Raw genomic sequence first — 23937 nt, 5'->3', positions numbered from 1 at the left:
TTCTTATATGTACTCTTTTATATTTTCAATTTCATCTGTGTGTCACTTTTCTGGAAAATCACTAATAAAATTTATTTAATAAATTGAAAAATAGTATTTTGGTCTTTTTAAAAAAGCATTATGCAGATTCAGAAAACTGGTCTATAATTATTTCCTGCACAAGTATTAATGTGAGAAGTTAGCTGCATCTTTTGGAATTAAGGATTTTAAATGATTTAGGGCTTAAGTCTTTCTAGGTATCTTCCTGCTGTCAGGAAAATTGGTGGGTGTTTTGGGAAGGAGATGAAACTGGGAAGTTGAAATTTTTTTGGGTGAGGGAAGGGTCTTGTATTCAAAGTTGTGAACAGCAGCAGGGCTGAATGGCATTCTAGGCCAGGAATAAGCAGCCTGGTGTTTTCCAGTTGTTTGGACTAAAATCCCCGTTAGATTTGTTAGATGGATGTGTAATTGGTTAAGTGAAAAAAACCAATGGGTGCTCATCAATGCTTCCTCTTCATCCTGGAAAGAAGTGATGAGTGGAGTGCCATAAGCAGGATTCAGCCCTAGGCCCGGTTCTGTTCAACATCTTTATTAATGACTTAGATGAAGGGTTAGAAGGCATGATCATCAAGTTTGCAGATGACACCAAATTGAGAGGGATAGCCAATACTCCACAGGACAGGAGCAGAATTCAAAACGATCTCTAATCTGAGAGATGATTGGCCAAAACAAACAAAATGAAGTTCAACAATGTGATGCGACAGCTAAAAAAGTCAATGGGATTTTGGCCTGCATCAATAGGAGTCTAGTGTCTAGATCCAGGGAAGTCATGCTACGCCTCTATTCTGCCTTGGTCAGGCCACACCTGGAATCACACTGTGTCCATTTCTGCAAGGTCAGCAGCTCAGTGCTTTAACACACTGCGCCACTACCAGGGGCCCATATTATATATATATATATATATATATATATATATATATATATATATATATATGTGTGTGTGTGTGTGTGTGTGTGTGTGTGTGTGTGTGTGTAATGTGCATAATTCCCAGGTTCAAATCCCAGGAGCGGAATGAGCGCCCGCTGTTAGCCCCAGCTCCTGCCAACCTAGCAGTTCGAAAACATGCAAATGTGAGTAGATCAGTAGGTACCGCTCCGGTGGGAAGGTAACGGTGCTCCATGCAGTCATGCCAGTGGCCACATGACCTTGGAGGTGTCTACGGACAACACCGGCTCTTCGGCTTAGAAATGGAGATGAGCACCAACCCCCAGAGTTGGTCATAACTGGACTTAATGTCAGGGGAAAACTTTTACCTTTACCTGTATTATATATATAATTTCTATTATTATTCTATTATTATTGTTGTAGTATATTACCATATTATTACTATTATATTATTATTATATTATTCATTGCTCATTACTACATTGACACTAGAATAGAGAGAAACTATACATATTGTGAAATTATGGTTTTTTTTTCTCAAAGTGACACACCACCCAAGTCATGCTAGGTTTTTTGGTGAATTTTGACACACCAAGCGCAAAAGGTTGCCCATCATTGGTTTACACCGATGGAAGAAAGGAAGTTGATGAAAAAAGGCGAATGTGGAGGAACAGGAACAAACATTTTTTAAAATGAGGCTGGATTTACACTGCCATATAATCCAAATTGTCAAATCAGATAATCCACATTATCTGCATTGAACTGGAGTATATGAGTCTAATCCAGTTCAAAGCAGATAAGATGGATTTTATATGGCAGTGTAGAAGGGGCTTGAGACAAAGATTTGACCAGGACTGCCCCTATCAAATCAGGATGATTGGTGTGTGTGTGTGTGTGTGTGTGTGTGTGTGTGTGTGTGATGTCTTGTGACAAAGTACATACTCTTTCATTAATGGGCCTAATTTCTGTTTATTTCATGTCCTTAAGAAGTGTGACCATGACAGCCTCCTGAAAGTGAAGTGGATGGCTTCCCAAATCTACCTGTGGGATTACTATACACAGGTTCTGTACGTTTCTGGAAACTAGCACTTAAGAACCCCAACCAGCTGAAATTCATTCCCTTTCTTTCTTTATTTTGGAGATAATTCCCTTAATCCCTTCAAAAATTATGTTTCATTTCAGTAGTATTATTTATGAGCACCTTGCATTATAATGATCAGTAGTGTGTGATTCCCCCGTCTCCAGTTTGTTGGGAGATTAGTCTCTCTTTCTCTTTAAAGATATATTACATTTAGGTTAGTTGGAAGGCACTTTATAGCTTTATAAAATCCTTAAAATGTTTTTAAACACTACTTGAAGCTTATAGGGCTAGTTTTAGAATTGCAATTACAAGCTTCCTTATCCCCAAGCAAATTCCCACTGTGATGGTGTATGTAAACTGTTTTAGAAATTTTAATGCTCCTGAGCAATAAATCTGAAAAGGGAGAAAGCAAATACAGTACCTCCATTTGTGAAAATGAAAACGTTGTGTCCTAATTTATGCAGTATATAAAAACTCTGTGAAGTTGTTTGGTCTCTTTTTGTGGTGAAGTTTATATGTATATATTTTTAATTGTTTCAAGCTGTTATTTTTCCCCCTCATTTGGATGTTGATGTTTCCCGCAAAACTTGTTAGAAGGGAAGATTTCTTTTCTTTCTTTTCTTACCTCTTTCTTCTGGATGTCATTGCACTACACTGCAATCACTTTGGCCATTGACCGTGATATCTCAGGCCAATGGGAGTTATAGTCCAACACAACCCAGAGGACCGTGTTTTCTAGCCCAGATCTACATTGCCTTATGATCCAGTTTCTGATTCCAGATTATCTGCTTTGAACTGGCCCTCCAGGTGTTTTATTTATAGTATTTATATTTCGCTCTTCTCACCCCGAAGGGGACTCAGGGTGGATCACATTATACACACATAGGGCAAACATTCAATGCCCATAAACACATCAAACAGAGACAGAGACAGACAGACGCAGAGGCAGTTTAACCTTCTCCTGAGGGGATGTTCGATTCTGGCCACGGGGGAGCAGCTGCTTCATCATCCACTCTGATGGCACTTCCTCATTCCAAGTCGTAAATTAGTTAAACTTGCCTCCCCACTTTTATTTCCTACTTGATAGATGCAACTATCTTTCGGGTTGCTACGTCAGCAACGAGCCGGGGCTATTTTTTATTTTTAATTGACAGGTGTTCATCCTGCCATGGGCTGGCCTCGAACTCATGACCTCATAGTCAGAGTGATTTATTGCAGCAGGCTGCTCAACAGCCTGCGCCACAGCCCGGCCTCAACTTCAACTCCCACAATTCCTAACACAATTCCTGTTGATTGTTAGGAATTGTGGGAGTTGAAGTCCAAAACACTTGGAGGGCCGAAGTTTTTCCATGTTTGGTCTACACTACCATATAATCCAATTTAAAGCAGATAAGATGGATTCAGAAACTGAATCATATTGCAGTGTAGATAGGGCTACACTTCTCTATTTGAAGGCACCTCCTCCTCCCCCTGAGTGGAGTTGTTCCATGTGGCGCCTGGAAGCTGGAGCGCCTTGGTGTCTTCATTTTTAGGCCTGTTCCTGGGGTTATCTGGGGTGCTAATTCAGAAAATTGCATTCGATAGACCACATCAGTTCTAGATTACTAAATATGGTTTTCTGTGGGCGAGCAGATGGCGATTACTGGATGTCATATGTTCTGTATCAGAAACTAGAGCTGATGTGGTATATTCAAAGCAATTTTCTGAATCAGCACCCCAGATAACCAAACCGAATCTAAAGTTGACCAAAAATTGATTCATAACCCTTTTGGTATTAATGTTGGAGAGTGTTCCCTGGTCAAAAAAGGTTGGGAACCCCTGCTCTAGTCCAAATATTGTTGGAATATAATGATACACAAAAAGGGAAGGAAGGAGTCAACTTGGAGTTGCCTGTGTACAATATGATATTCAGCAGACATACAGCTCATCTGGTCAACCCTATGATGAGATGTGCTATGTTCTAAATTTGCACTTCTATGTGTCTATTACTGTATGCAAATTATATGTAAATTTGGGAGCCTTTTCATATCTGTGTGTGTTTTCATGTGTGATTGAGATATATAGAAAAAGGAAAGAAATTAAAAAACAACAGCATGTTGAAAGTCATGCTCTAACCTAATCTGATTTCTTTTCTTCTTCTTTTTACAGCATTCCAAAACATGGATGCTATTGCTTCTAGGACTAGTCGGAAAAAAGAAGCATAAAGCATTGTCGTTGGTAAGTCAATTCTTGATTTAATCTGCAATTATCATGTCTAATAACATTTTAAATCTCAGTTTAAAGTAGACACTTTAAAAATAATTCACCATGCTTGCAGTTCAAATTGGTTTGGTTGGAGTTCTCTTTGATCTGGTCAAGTCCTTATCTGAACAGATTCACTTTAAAGAAGAGCAAAGTATAACCTTGCCCTTCAACCTCTCCTTCCATCACCTTCTGTCTGTAGGAGGTGACAGGCTGAAGCAGAGAGCATCTGGCGTCTTCTACACTGCCATATAATCCAGTTTCTGATCCCAGATTATCTACTTCGAACTGGATTAGATGGCAGTGTAGATTCAGCCTGCCTTTTTGACCTTTCCTCCAAGCTTGGTAAACGCATTTCATTGAGTATAACTGAATGGAGCTAACGTTGGTCCTGAAATGCTAGGGGACCTTTGAAGAAATCCTACTCCACTTCTGTAATTCAGGGACTTGTTGTCCAAGTACAAGATCCTTGTGTGGCCTCCAAAGGCATGACTGTGTTTGTGGATGCAAGAAGGAACAGTGCCAGTGGAAGGAGCAAAGCCAGATGTAGTGGCAGTGATAAGGAAAGGATGCAAAAGAAGTGTTGGTGATAGCAGTAAACGTGAAAAGAAAAGTTGGATGTCTACCTGTTTCTCAAATGCTTGGCTTAAAGGGAATGATGTTGCATGGAATGGAGGACATATGGGAGGAGTGGCTTAGACAACTACTTAGTTTGTGGCTTCTCTGCAAAAAGCAGTTAAACCACTAGTGGACCTGCTTTGGGAGAAAACAAATATATCTCTGTAGTATGTGAACAACTTGGTGTATTTGTGGTGTATTTATTTATTTCCAATATTTCTATCCCGCCCTTCTCACCCGAAGGGACTCAGGGCGGCATACAATTGGCAACAATTCGATGCCGATACATCATTAAAAACAACAACATATAAAAATATATTACAACCAATTAAATACAGTGTAAAATATAAAACATAAACATATGCTTAAAATCCGTTCGTCCAATATCCTCCAACTTTATCCATATAACAGTCTGGGTCGTCTTTATCATTTATTCGTTAAAAGCCTGGGCACATAGCCATGTTTTTAAGGCTTTTCCAAAACTCAAAAGGGTTGGGGCTTGCCGTATATCTCTGGGAAGGGTGTTCCACAGCCGGGTATTTGGGCAGGGAAGGGCACAAAAGTATTTTTTTTCTGTAAAACCCATCATATATTTCTGCCCTTAATAATTTTTCTGGATCTTTTCAGGACATTTGGTGAAATGTATTGAAGTACTCTTTCTTTTTTTGATGGCATAATGACGTATTCCTATTTGTTCCATTATTTCTACCTTTGGTGCCAGATTTTCTATTAAAGATGTAATGTCTAGGAAATAGGTAAAGGTAAAGGTTTCCCCTGACGTTAAGTCCAGTTGTGACCGACTCTGGGGTTGGTGCTCATCTCCATTTCTAAGCTGAAGAGCCGGCGTTGTCCATAGACACCTCCAAGGTCATGTGGCCGGCATGACTGCATGGAGCGCCGTTACCTTCCCGCTGGAGCGGTACCTATTGATCTACTCACATTTGCATGTTTTTGAACTGCTAGGTTGGCAGGAACTGGGGCTAACAGAGGGCGCACATTTCGCTCCCGGGATTTGAACCTGGGACCTTAACGAAGGTTAATTGCATTCTCAATTTGTCTTTAATGCACTATAATGATTAATTCTTGAGGATCTTGTACTTTGGAGTGAAGATGTAGCCCCGAGGATCACAAAAGCCTCCCTTAAGGCTGGCAGAAGATGCGGTCCCCCAACATCTGTGAGGCCACACACTGCTATCCATGAATTTGGATGCAAGGCAATGTGGCAAAACAAATCATATCCATGAAGCTAATGGAAGCAGAGATAAGCAATGTAAATTAGGTATGGTAGTACTGTATTTACTCAAATTTAATACTCACCTTTTTTGGCTAAATTATCTTCCCAAAATTTGGGTGCACATTAGATTCGTGCAATATGGTAATCTTAGTTCTGAGCCAAAGCATCTATCACTAAATGGCCACGGGTGAATGTCATGCAATGCTGGGATATGTAGTTTGATGAGCCACCAGCATTCTTCAGCAGAGAAAGTTCAAGACATTGTAAAACTACATGATTTCATATGATTGAGCTAGGGCAGTTAAAGTGGATTCATTCTACAGCATAGATGCACCACAAAGTTTTCTTTTCAGTTGCTGGTGTTCTAACACTTTTGTTTTTAAAGAAGGAATTTTAAGCATGCGAAATTACAAAGAGTTCACTTTTTGCTGCTGCGCATTACATTCGCCAGCAAATACTTGTTTTGGTTTCAGGGTTTTGAAAATTGAGGTGCACAATCGATTCGATGGCGCATTAGACTTGAACAAATACAGGTAGATTTGAAAATCTACTAAATATTTCTATACTGATTTTATATGTATTTCTGAAAAAAATATCTAATATATTAATGGGATAAGTCACTTCAGAGCTTCCAGGAAATTGGTAATTGGAACAAGTGTGATTGAAGCATTTTCCTAGTAAGGTTTTAGAAGCCAAGAAGCCCAAATCACCTCTTTTGTGATGAAGACCACCCCTTGGGATAACAGTTCTGAATGTCATAAGAAAAGAATTAACTGCTTTAGCTTTTTTAGACAGGCTCAGAGTGGCCTTTGACCTTCTGCTTCTTCAACTGTTCTGGTTTGGCAGGGATAGTCCTAATGAATCCTCTATTATCATGTCTAGCTGTTTCCCTCTTGGTTCTCAGCTTATTTCAACTGATGAAAACTGAGTCCAAAGTGTAAAAGTGTGCTGGTACGGCTGTACCAGAAGCTCCAACTTTATTTTCTTTCTGCTAATGTTTGCAGTCATAGGGCAAACTGCCTGTCCATCATCATTAAGTTTGGTTCCGCCCCTTGTTCAGGGCTCTGGGAGGGAAGGAGCCATTTTTAAGTCAGTCTCACTTAAGGAAGCTAAGCTATAGGACGTAGACCATCTCGTCCCAAAGAAAAGCTTCATATCTCAAGAACATCCGGAGATATAGAACATCCGAGGAACCATAAACAGAAATTCCAGGGGAAAGGTCCCAAAGGTTCTGGCTAAGAGCTCACAGCCTCTCAGCCTCACAGCTCCTGAGGGATAAAGCCCTAAAGTTTCCAAAGAAACCTCGGAGAGGGAACAGCACCACAGATCCACAGAACCCCAGCTGAAACATTTGCAAGCCTTGGTTGGTAGGTCCACTCGATACCCAGACGCATTTGGAATTGGTAGTGGGTCCCACATCAGCTAGGCCCATATAATAGACAGCCTGGGGGAGGTTATAAGGGGTTTTTCTTCTTATAGAGAAAGCACAGTTATCCAAAGCCAATTGCCTGTCCCCTGGGGACAAGACGGAAAAGACCAACAGTTTATTAAGGAAAGCTTGAAGTGTTATTTGCAATAATAAAGACTTTGTTATCTCATTAAAGACTCAAAGGACTATCCTTTTCAGGAAAATCCTCAAGAACCTCTCTTTGAGGTGCCCTGGCTTCCCGCTGGGCATAAAGTATACATCCTATACAAAGACAATACTTACAGGCCCAGCACATGACAGAACAAAAAGGGAAATAAGACAAGAGGAAGCAGAATCATTCCCTTCTTTCAGGAAAAAGCAAACTGCTGCAGCCATTCTTCACTTCTCTGTTCTTCCCCTTATGTTTTTGCCATCTTGACAAGCCTTGACGTTGCTTGGCCAAATGTGTCCCCGTTTTAATCTCTGTGATGTTGGAGGGTACATTCCAACTTTGGGTGGGTATTTCATCTTGAAGAGGGGATCTCTACATTTGGAAAGACTCTTTGCTACAAGACTTTGCACATAAATACCATTGTTCCTTCAAGACATTCCCCATTACCACCTTCATGCTTACAGAGCCACTTTGCATCATGCTGAATAATCCCTCTCCATCCTCCACTGCTGGTAGCTTCACTTTTTTAAAAAACAGGAAAGCATCCAAACCACTGATTTACCTTTTCTCTCTCTATCCCTATCCCGTCCTCCCCTGGCACTAAAGTCAAACATCTCAAAATTGGAGACTCCTAAGGGAATAATGTATGCTAAAAGCTCCCAATAAAGCCGTTTCACTAGGGGGTATTTAAGTGAACAATCTGGCTTAGTCGCCAAGCTGGCAGAACACCTGGAAAGTAGCCAAGGTTAGCTCAAGGTAGGTCATTGTATTGTTGTCCCGTAACAATTTATGTTTGGATTTTGTTACATAGAGGCAGTATTCTTCTTCTCTCTTTTTTTTTACAGGTTGATATTACTGGGGAAATCTGCTCTTATCTCTGTGTGAATTACAGCAGCCTTTTCACTCAGAATTAATTGTACCCTTAGAGGGGCTTAGTGCATAATCTCTGGTCTATGATCTTCACTTGTCAAGTCGAGGTCCCAGTGTGCCGCGAGGAGTTTGGAAGGCTCAGCTCAAGTGGGAGTTTCCTTCTGCAGAGTCGGTCGGTATTGTTGCAAAATTTGGCACAAGGCAGAGTGCTCTCTCTTCGGAGGGCAGGCCGATTACTGCAAATAGAACAGAGACGAATACTGTACACACGCTGTCTTTGCAGACGGGGGGCCTTTTCATTTTAGGCTTAAGTCAATTGCTAGGATTCTGCCAGGAGGCTGTCTCTGTAGGGGACGGGAGTCACTCTGTGCTATGAGTCAGGGAGGAGGAAAGACTGTCCCAGTTTGATCTCCTTGATAGTCACCAACCCTTTATTTTTAGAAGTGAAAACAAAGTCAGCCTTGTGTGAGCTCTAGAGAAGTTGCACCTACATTGCAGGGTGAGTTCAGGTTTGCTTTTATTTTTTCAGAATGTTTGAAAGGCAATTTCTCCCACTCTCTGATAACTTTTCAGGAAGCAACATCAGAGCCGAAAGGACTGGACTGTTTCTGTACTCATCCCCACCAGTGCCCTATGAATCATCCTCGTAATGTGTTGTTAGGATATAGGATATAAAGATTTGAAAGAAAGAGGAAGGTTTTCTTCATTTTTGTAAGTCAAAAGCTTAGACAAGTGGCTCCCACATCTCTTTGGGTGGTCATATTTTAAGTGCGACAGAGATTTTTTTATTTATCGTGTCAGAAGTGAATTGTGAATACAGTTATAATGTATAGAAAAATTAAAAACAAAATTGAAAAACTTGGCATTATACAAAATTTCATTTGACCAGAAACTGGTCACTTTGAGTGCTTCTGGTGTCACTGTGAGAAGGTCCTCCATTGTGCATGTGGCGGGGCTCAGGCTGCATTGTGGTGAGTGGCGTTCTCCGCACTCGCAAGTCGTGGACTGCTTTGTAGCCCCATTTCTTAAGATTGGCTCTGCATCTTGTAGTCCCAGAGCAAAGTCCATTCAGTGCCTTCCAAGTTGCCCAGTCTTCTGTATGCCCAGGAAGGAGTTTCTTATTCAGAATCAACCACTAATTGAGGTTCCGGTTTTAACCTGCCACTTTTGGACTCTCGCTTGCTGAGGTGTTCCTGAGAGTATCTCTGTAGATCTTAGAAAGCTGTTTCTTGATTTAAGACATTGGCATGCTGGCTGATAGCCATACAGAGGATGGGCCAGAGATATCCATACCTTGGTTCTTTCATTACAGAGATTATTTGACTCCTTCTTTGGTGGTACAGAAAACAACAATCACATTCAATGTTTTGCAGATTTCTAATTTGGGGGTATGCATGTGTGAATGGTCAGGGTTTAACCCTTCCATCCCTAGGCATAGTTTGGATGAATTGCTCTTTGCTTGGGAAAGCTCCAGTTGGCTGGCTTCTGTGCAGTGGAAACCATTTTTGATCCTTCTGGTGAGGATAAAGGCTTCCTCTCTCTCGCCTTGATTCCAAGGAAAATGCAACCCCCATTTTCTGTTATAAATGTCTTGGTTTCTTTAACTCAGTTAGTGCTACACCTCATTTGACCTTTAAATGTGTAGTGTTATGAGGAAAGTGAAAGATTTGTAGTGGACAAGTGTTGAATGCTCGTATTTTTCTAAGGAATACATCTTTCAAAATCCGTTGGTAGGCTTGGCTCGCTCCCTGCTACCACATGATGAGAAGGGAAGCTGTTCTTGCTTTGTTACAAATTTGCTGATGTTTTTCTCAGCTCACAAATGTCGGAGGATATGCCTGCTGCTATCTGCCAGTACCTGCCACTTTGTCCATTTGTAGCAAATCACATTCTTAAATGTGTGGTTTCTGATTTCTGCTAGAACATTGCACAGCAGAGGAATCACGGCTGGTGTTTGCTTGGTGGACTTTTGACAATGCAGACATGGATTGTGTTGTGCCTTAGGTGGCTCTTGGATATGTTTTCCTGCTCAGCCATTTCTCAGAGATCAGTACATCCAGAACTTGGTCCACTGCTCCTCAGGGAAGAGTTTTTCAGTGTGCATTTTGTTTTCCCGCCAGGGATTTCCTCTGCAAAATAATGTGATTACTTTGCCTTTTGATTTAATTGGGGGGTGTGGGTGGGAAGCACCATTTGTTATTTCTCTCCAGGCTGAAGTTGTCTGGGTTTATCCTGTGTTTTCTTGTCTATTCAGCCAGTCCCCACGTTATGAACGAACAAGGTTTGGTATTGAGTTGAATTTGTATGTAAATCCAAACAGGTACATTTTTAAATGTAATTCCAGCCAAATATGTATATTTTTTAGCTTCAGAGAACATAGGGAAGGGTTAACACAACAAAATATAAAATAGAAACTGGGGAATAGTTGTATCCAAAATCAACAAAGCAATAAATCAGTTTGAAATAAATATATTGAGAGGGAAGGATAGATGCTACTAGTGAAAAGGCCCTCCCCTTAGTATACAGTCACTAAACTTGATTCATGTATTAAGTGCAAGCAGAGAAAAGACCCCCAAAATGACTATACCGTAGTCTAGGGAGGAAGGTGTATAGAGGTGGAATCAATTCTTCAGATGAGCTGCAGCACTTCACACCATGGAAGGAAACAGAAACAGTGATATTTATTATTGACTATTGCTTGCTTTTTGAAATCTGCATTCATTTGCACATGAATGAACAGTTCAGGAAAGATATTCTTTCTTGAATATCTGCAAAATGATGTTATTATTTTGTCTGTATTGTTGCTGCAGAAGGGGTTTTAGAAAATGGAGTTGCTATTATGGGAGAGGAAAGTGGGAGTAGGTCCCTTTCTGAGGTCTTTTTTCCCCAATGCACAGTGGCAATATTTTGCTGTCAGTTCAACAACGATGGCTCCATCCTATGGAATCCTAGGAGTCACAGTTTGAGGAATTATTGGTTTTTAGAATCCTTTGCCGGAGACCACTGGTCTAAGCTACAAATCCCAAGGATGAAGTCATAGCAGCAAAAGTGGAATGATATAGATATAATTGTGTGGTGTGAATGTGACCTGAATTAGTTGTATTCAAACAATCCAAACATATTTTAAAATTGGTCAGTCAATGTGGGGGGTGCTGTGTATTTCACATTATACACACACACACACACCACACACACACATATGCGTACATGAGAGAGAGAAGGGGGGGATGGATTGAATTCTCACTCCTGTCTGAAAGCCTGGGTCAGGTGGAGGAGTAAAATGAGGTGTGGGCTGGATGTGTGCCATACAAGAAGTGGCTGGCCTTCCCAAGGTCTCTGTGTTCCCAGCCAAAATGCTGGGTAGAATTAATCTAAACTCTAAAGGAAATATTTATGGCTCTGATGCCATTCCCCAAATAGAGCTCACCTCTCGGAAAGCTCCTTTGAAGCTTGGATTAAAACCCAAAATAGATTCATGGCCCCACTGGCTTGGAGTGGTCCTAAATATCCTTAATACCTGGAATACACCACATCTAATCTTGGAAACTATGTAGGGTTGGCGCTGCTTGGCACTTGGATGGGAAATCACCAATGAATACCAGGTGCTGTCAGCTATTTTTCAGAGGAAGGAATTGGCCAAACCGTATCTGAGTATTCCTTGCCTCAGGAAACCATTGATGGTTCAAACTACATGGATCCATAGTAGAAGGCAGTTTCTTTGTTCAGAATGGTCCTCAGTTGCTACTAGTTCTAATAACCCCTGACTACACACACACACACATCCAGCTTTGTCAAGTGACCTGCATGATGGAAAGATGGACTCAAACTCCAAATAATCTTAACCACAGTATATAGATCAAAATAAACATCCATGCGAACTTTCCATTTTGGGGCCAGAGGGGTAGGAACCAGAGTTGTTTTAAATGAGAGGTCTTCCAGCGAATCCATTGAAGTGGCTTAAGGTTAGGTCCTCCTGGAGCCCTGCAGCCGGTTTTGCTGTGCTGCAGTTTAATAATTGGAGGTGTCGTTTGCAATGTGCTTTGGCTGACTTGATGTGTCATTGTATAAGTGGCTGATACCATTTTGATTTGGGATTAGTGTGTGGTGCAGAACCAGCATTCTTCCTTTCCCAGCACATTGCTTTGCATCTGTTTGTTTGTCTTTCAGTGCTCTCTGATATTTCTCTGCATCTGCTTTGCCAGTTTCCTGCTGTGCTGGTATTTGGAGCTGGTTCACAGGCTGCCTTCCTTCGCTGGCTCATTTGTGTGTGTGTCAGAGTGCGTGAGCCTGCTTGGATATATTTATTCTTTAATTTGTGGGGAGCGGAGGGGGTCTGGCGAACGGCCCCATTGCTGCTGGCCCAAGAAACTGGCTGGGTTCCAGCTCCTGGCCATGACATACAGCACCCTTCATGAAACCAGACAGAATTAAACCCTTTGTTTCCTGTTTGCCTGGCTGGCTTCAGAAAAAAAGCCAGGAGACTGGAGCTCCCAACAAGACAGTCTTTGTATTAATTTAATTAATCCATTTAGTGGAGGATTGGGGAAGAAGATGAGAGTTCATGCAATAAATGCATGTTTTCCCTACGATCTTAAGACAGTTCATAAAGAGCCTCATCTGTGTCTCTCCTTGCTTGCTAACCTCAATAGATTCATAATCTCTTCTTGTGACTCATCCCAGAGTAAATTCCATAAATATTATCTCTCAGTTTGAAGCTGTTGATGACTTGAGGAATTTGTATGTTAAGACTCCAGAGGTGAAGTGCGTTTGTGTAGAGTACTTGAGAAAATAGCCTTCTATTTGAAGGGCTGCTAAAACACAGTCTTCTGTTTGAAGCACTATCTGTTCCAATATAGACTTGAAGATCAAGACTAACAGAAAAGAGAGCAGCAGAGACCTTGAAGTTTGCCATCAACTCTTAAGTCCCAGGAAGACAGGTGGGGCAGGAGATACAGTTGTCTGATTTGAGTCTTTTGCATTATTTGTTATGGTTTGTGCCTTTAAGTCATTTCTAAGGAGATCCTAGGATTTTCATGACAAGATTTGTCCAGAGCAAGTTTGCTGCTGCCTTCTTCTGAGGCTGCAAAGATATGACTTACTGTGTCTAAGGTGACATCCTCTCAGTTGACTTTCGATGGCCAAGTGGGAAGCAATTGCCTAGAAAGATGGTAATGTCTCTTTCTCCAGATATGCAAATATTGTACAAATATGCAAATATTATACAAATGTGTGTTCATTTGGTGATACACTTCCTCTCTTGTTGCAATTTTATTGTGTCATAAATGACTTGAGAACATACTGCAAATCGCTTCTGGTATGAGAGAGCTGGCCGTCTACAGAGATGTTGCCCAAGGGACGCCCAGATGTGTTAGTTGGGAGGCTTCTCTCATGTCCCCGCAAACTTGAACTGACAGAGGGGAGCTCACTCCATCTTGTGGATTCGAACTGGCAGGCTTCAGGTCAGCAACCCAACCTTCAAGCCAGCAGCTCAGCTGGCACAAGGGCTTTATTTATTTATTTACTTACTTCATTTGAATACCGCTTTTCTGCCCCAACAGTGACTCAAAGCGGTTTCCAACATAATAATTGAAAAATTAAATGCCTTACATACAAAGACCTAGCACAATAATAGTAACAGACAAGAATAAAATAAATCATAAAACAACAACAATAATGTTTAACATTAAAATGTAGAATTAAAAACCTATCAATATAACATTAAAATCACATAATCCAGTGCCTATTGTACTGTGTCCAGTACCTTTTTGCAGTGAGTAACTGGCTACTCTAATTGTTGATGGATGTCAATAAACAAACCAGTTGTATCTCGTCAGTGACAGTTGTGATTTGTATCTAATTTGTATTCTAAGGCCACTCAATTCAATTTCAATACCGTTTTGCACCTAGAATGAAGAATTCCCAGAAAAAGGTGCCTTCTATTTTCTTGTGCAGTTTTTCTTAACAAGAACACCTTTATGTGGCAAGCCTTACTATGGATCTTTCCAGCCAAGAATTGCATTGCAAAATTCAGAAAAGTGAGGAATAGTTGTGTCTGTGTTCTAATCTCCTTGTTAGTCTGGAAAGTGTGAGTCAGGTCAATTCACTTAGAATGCAGAAGAGGTGATTTTCCCCCCTGAGTGTATCTAATGGCCCAAGAATTTCTGCTGCCTGAACTAAGGATAACACACACACACACACACAGATCAGTCTGAAAGAAAACAAGAAAATACACATGTTGATTCTTAAAGTTACATAAATGATCTTCCTGAAAATTACTTCTGAAGAGCTGGCAGTTTTTCTAATCCTGCTTTTCTGCAAGAAGTATCCAGAGCAGCTTACAAATAAGAGATAAAATAAATCACGAAGAATGGGAACAAAATTAAAAACAGACCAGTAAATCACATGAAAACAAAATGTGCATTAAAACAAGTTGAACCATTTCAGCAACAGTGATAAAAGCTTAAAAGCTGGCATTTAGCGATGAATTGAAACCTACATCGAATTGTAAAAGCTATCTGGAATAAAACATAAAAATGTCATTGAGCAGTCATCTGAAAATAAACAAAGAAGGAGTACAATGGAACATGGCTTAGCAGGGTTTTAATAATCTTGGGGCCCTGGGCAGGTTTGTCATGGAGCAGGATGAAGCGACTTAGATCTTTGCCTCCTTGCATTAAGACAAACTCCCCGCTCAACATTGAAAAAGATGTAGGAAGGTGGTGGGCTCTTTTACCATTAGAGATGTCAAAACAGGACCCAAATGGCCATCAATCAGGAAGGATGTAAGAGCAATGGACTGGTGGATCCGTTCTTTCAGCACAGTGGATTATATGCTCAATCTCAAAATTACACTTTGGTGTACCCAGCTTAATGTGTATCTTAAGCGTTCCCCTCCCTTCTTAATTCCTATGCAATTTCTCTCTATTCTTAATGTTCTACTCCACTTGGTGTAGGCTCTGACTGTGTGTATATGAGTCACATTCATACAGTGTCCTATGTTTTTTCGATTCCTGAAAGCCTTGTGAAATAATGGATTGCCAGCGATTGCTGATTTGTGCATAGTAAATTGGAAGCAAAACTGATAGATTTACTCATCACTGAAATGGGATCTGTAACAAAATGGAGCAATGAGGTGTGGTCAGTGAAGAAATTGGAAAGTACAAAAAACTAATTTACATGTAACTGGTGTTTTAAAGAGGGTGATTATGATGGAACAGAATGACGTTACATTAGAAGTGTAATAAGTACAGAAGAGTCTCACTTATCCAACACTCGCTTATCCAACGTCCTGGATTATCCAACGCATTTTTGTAGTCAATGTTCTCAATATATCGTGATATTTTGGTGCTAAATTCATAAATACAGTAATTACTACATAGCATTATTGTGTATTGAACTACCTTTTCTGCCAAATTTGTTGTCTAACATGATGTTTTGGTGCTTCATTTGTAAAATCATAACCTAATTTGATGTTTAATAGGCTTTTCCTTAATGCCTCCTTATTATCCAACATATTCGCTTATCCAACATTCTGCCGGCCCGTTTATGTTGGATAAGTGAGACTCTACTGTAATGGCTTATTCTGTTTTGAAATATGAATTTTGATAGGATTGTCAATGTATTGTCGAAGGCTTTCATGGCCGGAATCACAGGGTTGTTGTGTGTTTTCCAGGCTGTATAGCCTTGTTCCAGAAGTATTCTCTCCTGACGTTTCGCCCACATCTATGGCAGGCATCCTCAGAGATTGTGAGGTATCTTCTAAGGATGTCTGCCATAGATGTTGGTGAAACGTCAGCAGAGAGTTCTTCTGGAACATACAGCCTGGAAAACACACAACTACCCTGTGATAGGATTGTTTGTTTGTTGCCATCTCTCCTCCATCACATAAAATAACAGTAGAAGCAATAAGCAATGTAACACACTCCCATTTTCTCACTGCATTTACCAACACAAATAAGATGGGTTGTTGTGAGTTTTCCAGGTGGTATGGCCATGTTCCGGAAGCATTCTCTCTGGACATCTTTCTCTTCAGATTCAACAAGTCATCTGCATGTTCTCCTTCGATGTGTGAAACAAGTAATCAGCATTAGGTGCTTGTAGAACTTGTCCAGTCCTCTTTGAGCAAGTTCTTTAGGGAGAGAGGGAAGTTCTTCTGGATTTTGTAAAAAAAAATAATCTGTGAAACTTGGGGTTCCTCAGAGCATGCTGACACCGCTCACATGTACTTGGGTGGTGCCATTTTTACTTCATGCAGATCCATATTTTGGAGAAAGCATAAGTGGAATGAGAAAGCAAAAGTGCCATTTTAAAAAATTGTGTCAGACGTGATTTGAGAACATATTGCAAGTTGCTTCTGATGTGAGACAATTGGCTGTCTACAGAGACGTTGCCCAGGGGATGTCTGGATGTGTTACTATCCTGCTGGGAGGCTTCTGTCATGTCCCCGCAAGCTAGAGCTGAGAGATAGAAGCTCACCCCATCTCATGGATTCAAACCACCAACCTTCAGGTCAGCAGTTCAGCCTTCACAAGGCTTTAACCATGGAAGACTGCAAAAGCACGGTGCCTTATCACCAAATTTGAATTCCATCTGGGCCATGCTTATTATTTTGTGTGCCCTCACATCTTTGTTTATTCTGATACATGTATCTCTAAAATTGTTTCTATTTGCCAGCTATTTGGATGGAGAGATGGGTATACTCCACTGATTCTCACCCGTATTAGTTCAACGCATGTTCATCCAGAGGCTTGCTGTGTTCTGCTTCCTACATTCATTTATTCATGTTTTTAAAGTTTGTATCTAAATGTAAATTTAAAAACTCGATTAAATACACATTTCCCCTAAAATATGCATATAAGTACATACCTGGTTGCTTTTTTGAGCCAAGAGCTATCATAAAATTGAGATAATGTTATAATTCAGGGATGGGGCTTACGGTTAGGCAGAACCAGAAGACCATGTTAGCCAGATGTTGAGGGAGAATAGTCCTCTGGTCATTTCCCCTTTGTTGTTTTGGCTTGGCTACTGGTTCAGGCAAATATTCAATTAAATTCCAGCTGGTGACCTGTTCCATCTGTGGCGCTGCCCTTTCCCATGCAGAAATGCCAACTTGCTCAAGTGCTAGCGTTCTTACCTAGATATGGGAATCTTTGCCTGGTATTACGAGTAAGTGAACTATCAAAAGACAGAGGTGAAACATTGAGACCAATTATCTCTGCAGGCAGCTGAAGAACGTTGGCCTAGAAATTGATCCAGTTTCTTTTCTTCTTTTTTGGAAGGGTGCACTGTTTCTCATCACCATCCTTTTCTTTTCTTTGTTATGTGTTCTGTCATGACATTTCAAAGATAAATGGGGAGAGAAACTGATTGTAAGCTGTGCATTTACAAGTATTTGTGCAAAGTACTTGTGTTTGGGAGAGAGTTGTTGGACAAGCAGGTGTAAAAGGGTTTGTAGATTATGGGAGAGTCTGTTTCTTTTGGATATTAGAGAAGATTTAGATCAGGAATCAGAATGGAATTCTTTCCTGTTTCTGCTGTTGTATCCGTGAGCAGGTCAGGAACATATGGATCCCTGTTGTCTTAGGTTAGACAGGTGTGCCCTGTCAGTGTGGGGGTCAGGGTGCGTGCTTGGTGGGTTTCTTCAAACTCCATCAATCATCTTCTCCAGCACCCTGATGAATTGGTTGCAATCGTCTGCCACACCAATTCCTCTGTTCTATGTCAGACTCAAACACATCAGTAGTCTGAAGTCCAAACATTTATTTCAATATCTATAATACATAATTTCCAAACATAGCAAAAGCCATCGCTCTGAGCTGGCATTTCTCTTCAGCCTCTTGCCTCGGCAAGCACCAGCTCAACACACTCAGAGATAAGAAAGAAACATTCCTCAGTCCGAAGGAAGTTCCAACCTCCAAAGCAGGAAATCATGCCTGATAGGTCATAGCAATCACAACAGGCTGTCAGTCAAAATAGCCTGTTGTTAACTGTTTCATTGCTGAAACACACACTCTTGCAAAACAGCAGAAACACTTGATTTACATTTCATACACATACAACCATAATCCAACATGCCCCTCCTTCACGATAGTGTTGACTTTAGTTGCCAGAAATTGAGAGAGTGGTGCTTGATTTGCAATCACTGCAATGTGCCCCTATGAAATGTCCTCTCTGCCATTGTCAGTAACCACCCATTCACTGGTTTCTCCACTAATGGTATTACAAATTCCATAACCGATTGCATATGCTACTAGAAATAACTGCACCTGGTCTATGGGCACATATCCTTTTGGCAAATGTGAATCTCCATGAATATGTGGGGACCACCTTTTGAAAACCACTAGTCAAGAAAAGCATGACCTTGTTAGAAGTCAACTCTATGAACAAGAGACATTCATTAATGTAATGGACACAAAGTAACTCAGCTGTTAAACTGAAGAACCATGTCTTTAAACTGCCAAGGATAAAGACATGCCGATACAAACATATATTTGGTTAGCAGAAGATGGTTGTTTTGAGGTTGCCCAAAAGATTTACACTCCCTTGAAACCTCTTAGTTTAAAATATGCACTCATAGATAAAAAAACAAAGTCTTCTTTAAAAAATAACATATCTTATTTACTCATAAACATCTTGTTTTAATTCACCATGCGGGCACATTTCTTATTAAAGTTCAGTTACAAATAGGATATAGCTTATCTGTGTTGAGAAAACAGGGTATCATTCTTAATCAATTGTCCATAGTCTTTGAGTATAGCTGTACTCAAAGTATAGTGAAAAGCAGAGACATCACACTGGCAACGAAGGTCCGCATAGTCAAAGCAATGGTATTCCCCATAGTAACCTATGGATGTGAGAGCTGGACCATAAGGAAGGCTGAGCAAAGGAAGATAGATGCCTTTGAACTTTGGTGCTGGAGGAAAATCCTGAGAGTGCCTTGGACCACAAGAAGATCCAACCAGTCCATCCTCCAGGAAATAATGCCTGGCTGCTCACTGGAGGGAAGGATGTTAGAGGCAAAGTTGAAGTATTTTGGCCACATCAAGAGAAGACAGGAAAGCTTGGAAAAGATCATGATGCTGGGGAAAATGGAAGGAAAAAGGAAGAGAGGCCAGCCAAGGGTGAGATGGATGGACGGTATTCTTGAAGTGACTGGCTTGAACTTGAAGGAATTGGGGGCGGCAATGGTCGACAGGAAGCTCTGGCGTAGACTGGTCCTTGAGGTCACGAAGAGTCAGAAACGACTGAACAAATGAAAAAAAAATAGCTGTACTCACTGAAGTCCATAAGTATACATATCCATTGAAGTCTCTAAACATCAACCTTCTCTACTGAAATCTAAACAGATACTTGCATGGATCCACCTCCTCTGAGGTCTGATGCAAGTCTAAATAGATACTGAATACAAAATAGAGTCTTGAGTCTGCACGTGCTCAGTACAATCACATGTCTATTACTCCTCCCACACCAAAGAGGCAAATCAATATACACCTAGAATACAGGTTAGGAAATACAAATAAATAGTGAGAGGCTTAGGAGGTTGCTATTTCCAACAAATGGCAGGTTACTTCCAAGTCAGTGGAGCAGGCAATCTGAAATTTAAGGCACTGTCCAAGGTGCTGAACCTGTTTGTGGGAATAGGGCTCAGAAACCTGAACAGCTTCTTTGAAGTGTGAGCTAAACTCCACAGCAGGTTTCCCAGTCCCCTAGCAGTTTTTCTCTGCCTGGATGGACCCAAGTCACAGAACTACCCAGAGGAAGGAAAGAAAGAAGGGCAGAGGGCCAAAGAGCTATGGGCCTCAGCCCTCCATGGGACAGGAGCAAATACCTGATGCTGCTGATTGGTGACATTGGTCTTGCTCAGGTCTACTTTTGTGTGGCAGTGTAGCTAAAGTATTCTGGAATTTAGCTTGGAAAACCTGTACAACTTCAGAGAAGGGTTGTCCTTGGATTATAGTTGGATTTCCTGTATTACTTTGATGTCTCAGGTCTGAATAACAGACTGGCTTGGAAGAAATTGCCTCTTTAAAACACCACTCTGCAAATATTAAAGCCAGCTTGGACAATGCAACAGAAATCAGGATCCCTCCAAAAGTAACCTTTCCAAGTCCTGGCAAGAATTGATAGAAGATCAACAAATCTGGTGAGCTGTAAATTGCTCAGCCTTATGCTAACAGTTGCAGCAATAAACTCTGCAGAATGCGACATCTGCAGCTCAGTCTTCCACAGCCTTCTGAGTAGCGACTGAAATAGGAATGCTGAGCCGAATGACCTGTACTTGCAGACCAGTAGGGTTTGGGGACCATTCTTAGGACAGAACTGCATGGTTTTACATCTGCAAGTATTCCCCAAACAAGCAGAAGATCTTGCAAGAGCAGAAAGAACAATTCTCAGTTTAAACAGGCAGTGGAAGGAAGAGAGAAAGATATTTAATTCTGATCAGGTAACAAAGATGCTCTGCCTTTTGTCCTCCTGCAGTCTCACTGAAAGGCCTCTGCTGTGTTGTGTGCAAGAAAAATTGTGGAAATTGCATGCACACACAGGAATTCTAGATCTTCTTACTTGTAGGGTTTTGATAACGGAACAAACATAAAATTGCAAGGAGATGTCTGCTTCGCCCAATAGTATGCTTTGACCTTGCTGCAGTCAAAGCATACAGGAAAAACTTGAATTTCAGTAGATAAACACATAACCCCATTAATTCCCCCAAGCATCTCCATTTCCAACGGGACAATTTGATAATATTCCAGCACATGCTAAATTTAAAAACCATTGTATTAGAAAGGTTCTTCTACCAGTTTGGTATAAACACTAGCCAAGATAATATTAGTCACCACTGAAGGAAGCATTTTTCAGGAAAGAATGGGTTAAAATTTTGGAGATTTTGTGTGTATGTTTGTGTATGTGATGACCTTTTGTACTTTGAACAAGACATCTGGGAATTTTGGTCAAGACAGATGCTTTTTAAGGAAGACAAAGATCTTAATTTGCCAGTAGACAACCTAGAGATCCATCTAATCAAGATAAGAGAGATCTAGTTATAGAAATGTGAGAAAATGAGTTTTATTTGTAGTTGTGTAAACAGGATATCTGTGTAATTTAAAAATGATAACAAATGTCTTTTGAAAATACAGAAGATAAATTTGTAAAAGAGTATAGCATAAGGTAGGCTGCCAGATTTTGGGCAGAGTATTCAAATAGATGTATTAGCAAACGTGGTCAAAAGATATAATTTTCCTTTGTGGAGCATTTTAAAAGAAGCCATGCATAAGATGATGTATAGATGGTATCTAAGCTCCATATAAGCTGTCAAAAATGCCTACGAATGTTTTAAATCAGTGTTGGGGATGTCAAGAGGAGGAGGGATCCTCTTTCTCTATTAAGTGGACTTGTAAGACAACGAAAATTATTGGTCTGAAGATTTATATGTTAATGCAAAAATGTCAAAGGTAGATTTTATAATGTCACCAAAAATATATTTGCTGGGCATTATGTATAAAGTGTTGGATTACATTTTGATATATAACAGCAGCAAGAACATTGTTTGTTCAAACTTGGAAATGGATTGAAGCCCTGATTACAAAAAAGAACAGAGTGTTAAGTTTGCTGAGTTGTTTGCAGATTCTTGCGTGTTGGATGCTCAGGTAAAACTTGCAACTTCCCTTTGTGAACAGGATATTGTTTGGGTCGCAGCTCCCATAATCCCTCTGTATTAACTATGGGGGTTGCAGTCTAGCAGCATCTGGGGTGTTGCACATTCTTTGGGTTTAGTCTCAGCCCTGTCTGATGCCAAGCACTGAATTCTGCAGATCTCACTACTCTCAGCCACCGTCTTTCTTTCTCTGATGCAAGAGTTTCAACCAACTCTCCATCCCCCTCCCTTCTTATGCTGCATTGCCAAGTAAGTTCAGGTTGAAACCTCCAAGAGATGGAACAGGTTTGTGCTTATACCTTAGAGACCACTTAAAATAGCCTTTTCAGGGGCACAAAGATTGTAGAAAACCATGGCTCCAATTGACCTTTTCTGTCACCGATCCATAGAACAGGAGAAAAATGGCACAGCCTCCCATGCCCAGAGGGAATATAATTTGAGCTTCAGAAGTTTTGCAAAGAAGAAGGCTATCGGTCACCAGGCATTGCTTCTTCAAGGCTGGATTAAAATGCATGGTGGATCCATAGAAGGAATAGTATTCTGGGATTCCACACTTCTCTCCCAGAGTTTTCATGGACATTAAGTCTCAGTTTAAAAAGAAAGTTGGGCTTTTGTAATAATAGCAGCAATCCAATAACTAATTGGTAGCAAGTAATTACAAATACTGATTTATTTGTAGTTAGTTTATTTTCCTAGCAATTAACATATATAACTAAATTGTGTATGTGCAGTTTAAGAGGGATAATGTTGTTGTAGATGATAGGAGAGATAACACCAAGAGCGATCCTTTGAGCGGCCAAAAAGTCCGGTTTATTATTTTCAGCTAAAGACTCTGGATGTGGAATTTCTTCCAAAAGCAAACCAGAGCCCCGATCAAGGCGTTGACATTGCCTTTTATACATTTTCAGACAAAGAACATGCTTCTACATACATCTCGTCATTAGTACATCACTTCACATGTTTACATACATGGGCATAAATATGCACGATCGGCATTTTCCTATCTAAGCACTCTAAAAGCCTGTAGCAAGTTACAGATACTAAGAGAGATCCATCAAGAAGCCTACTCTTGACCTGTCAAAAGGGAGGGGGAGAAGTCAACTTTCTCTCCATTCGCATACCTGGCACCATCTCATACTGGAATGTATAGATAACAGGTCCCCCTTTCCCCCCCCCCCTCCTGTCAGCTTGTGCATCCCTAAAATCTAACACAGAGGGAGCCTGATTTTTCTACATTTCAGTGCTTCTAATGTGCAAACAATATATGTCTAAAAATCTATATTTTCCAGTTCCTCATCAATGTCACATATTTTGCCTTATCGTAGTAGGGATTTGTGGCATATGATACTTACTTCAAAGCCGAATACTGTTCCATTATCCGGATGGAGGACATTAGGGGGCGTTAGAGAGAAGGATCGTCCATTTTATGGGGGTGGAAGGTGGGTTGAAGAAGTAAAACCATGGAGAGAGGGAATAATAGGGAGAAGTGTTTTTTCTCCTTTAACTCCCCCCCCCCATAAAATGGGCTATCCTTCTCTCTCTAGCCCCTCCTAGTGGCCTCCGCCCAGATAATGGAACAATACCCAAAGCAGAGACTTGTAGAGTTTGGTCCTTCAAAAAAAAGACTAAGCAGGATCACGTTATTGTCTGCTCTGTATTCCCTTCTCAATTCCACAGCTCTCATGTAGAACACAATAAAAATAATGGCTTGGTTTTTTATTACTGCCAAGCTTGCCA

At 40.6% G+C, this 23937-nt stretch overlaps 1 protein-coding gene across 5 annotated transcripts in view; it reads left to right on the top strand.

Moving 5' to 3' along the window:
• Positions 1–23937, top strand: part of pknox2 (PBX/knotted 1 homeobox 2) — a 345146-nt gene that overhangs the window by 62592 nt on the left and 258617 nt on the right. For all 5 annotated transcript variants that reach the window (XM_062961013.1, XM_062961014.1, XM_016996784.2 and 2 more), the window contains one exon: positions 4155–4223. The gene's annotated coding sequence lies outside the window, so the exon portion shown is untranslated. The remainder of the gene's footprint in view (positions 1–4154; positions 4224–23937) is intronic.

The sequence above is a fragment of the Anolis carolinensis genome, unplaced genomic scaffold, assembly GCF_035594765.1.
Source record: "Anolis carolinensis isolate JA03-04 unplaced genomic scaffold, rAnoCar3.1.pri scaffold_8, whole genome shotgun sequence".
NCBI classification, from domain to species: Eukaryota; Metazoa; Chordata; class Lepidosauria; order Squamata; family Dactyloidae; genus Anolis; species Anolis carolinensis.
The sequence above is the reverse complement of the archived record's forward strand: the minus strand, read 5'-3'. Positions and strand labels throughout refer to the sequence as shown.